General features: G+C 36.3%; 1 protein-coding gene across 1 annotated transcript in view; it reads left to right on the top strand.

Annotated features, from left to right (window-relative positions):
* Positions 1-768: 768 nt before the first annotated feature.
* Positions 769-1,650, top strand: part of qng1 (Q-nucleotide N-glycosylase 1) — a 7,005-nt gene continuing 6,123 nt past the window's right edge. Inside the window, exon 1 of the mRNA XM_008336677.3 lies at positions 769-860. The gene's annotated coding sequence lies outside the window, so the exon portion shown is untranslated. The remainder of the gene's footprint in view (positions 861-1,650) is intronic.

Genomic DNA, 1,650 nt, shown 5'->3' with positions numbered 1-1,650 from the left:
ACATATCCAGGGGTGGTACATATCAAGCAATACAGACTTCATTTGTTCTGCACACAGTCATACATTCTTTTTGGCAACTGTATCTACACCGTTAGTTTCTCATCCCGTTCTTATCGTGCCCAGGTGCTGTTGTTGGGGCCTTGTGTTCTAACTATGAATCCAGCCATTGTCAAATTGTTATTCTAAAAGTTTGTTTCCCACCACACCAAGTACTCCTCTTTTCACAACAAACCTTGGTTTTATCTCAACCTCGCAGCTCCTTCTCTACATCTGCATGTTTTCAGTTCTAGCTTTAAGCAGCATTTTATGTTCAAGCTGGTTATATGTTTAAGCACATCTCTTATGATTATTTATTCTATTATAAAACATGATTATATATGTTGCATACTTCTATAAAATACGAACACATGAATACATTTCATCCACAGTTTTCACATGGTTTGAATTGCTTAAGGCATTTTGTGTCCTTTGTAGACTTTGTCAGCGGTTGCAAACCATGTTGCCTTCAGTATTTAGTGTCGGAGAACCGCGTCCTATTTTACAACGCCCACAATAAGGCTAAAGTGCCACCTGCTGTAAAACGATTGAAATGATTAGTTCAAGAGTCGTTCACGACTCGTTCATTTTACTGTTCGAGAGTCAAAGATCCAAATCAGTAAAAAGATTCGGCCTTTCCCATCACTTGTCCTTGAGTATTTGTCCCGAGAATCGGAAGTTATTTTATGGCCTTCCTCTTTGGCTTCACGTGATTGGTCTGTTTAATTGTGACATGTACAATGTGGACGCGGTGATTGGCTTAGTTGAAAATCAGGAAGTGGAGGTTTAGTTCGCAGTACGGGATTTTTAGCACATCACTGCGGGTAAGTAGAGGTAAACGTTCAATCTGCAGGTTTAAAAGTATGGACACTGTTAACATATAGGACCTTCTGTTCTAGCGCAGTTGTCAGGGCACCGTGTGTTTAATATGGAGACTCTATAAAACGGACCAAAGGCTTAGCTCTTCTAGTTTCCGTTTCAGTAAAGTACATGGAGAAACTTTAAATCGTTTAAAAACAGACGCTTTCTATTAATTTCCACTCATGTCGAATGTAAACCATTTTAGTGAAATCTTTTAGCCATATCCGTGGACAATTGTGTAGGCGACAATAAAAGAACGTTGTTCTTTTCACCCCAAATTCCGTTAAACATGTTCACAGGACTTTGACTTTAATAAAATGCGGCTTGTATAACTCTCGAGGTCACGTGGCCCACAGATTCTTCATCTGTCAAAAACGAAATCGTGTCATTACAATAAGTTATAAGCAGGGGACTTGATAATACACGTTTTTTTATTTCACTTTTATTTTATTTTTATATATTTTTAATTTTATTTCACAGATGTTGAAGCTCATGTTTGCGTTAAAAAAATTAAAGACCTTGCCTAAAAGCATGTAAAAGGCTTAAGAGGATTAAAACCGCGAAATCAATTATGTCCGTATATTTGTATGTATAGTTGTTGAGTTTTACAGTTTTTATTTGTATATAATTTGTTTGTAAGCTCATTTGAGAATAAAATGTGAGAATAATCTCAAAAAGGTTAAAAATCCTGCAATTGCTATTAAAAATAAATAAATAAACATTAAAAACTGTCAGTCAAGAGTAAAGCAGCAG

Source organism: Cynoglossus semilaevis, chromosome Z (assembly GCF_000523025.1).
Source record: "Cynoglossus semilaevis isolate Cse_v1.0 chromosome Z, Cse_v1.0, whole genome shotgun sequence".
Lineage (NCBI taxonomy): Eukaryota > Metazoa > Chordata > Actinopteri > Pleuronectiformes > Cynoglossidae > Cynoglossus > Cynoglossus semilaevis.
This window is presented reverse-complemented; position numbering and strand designations above follow the sequence as displayed.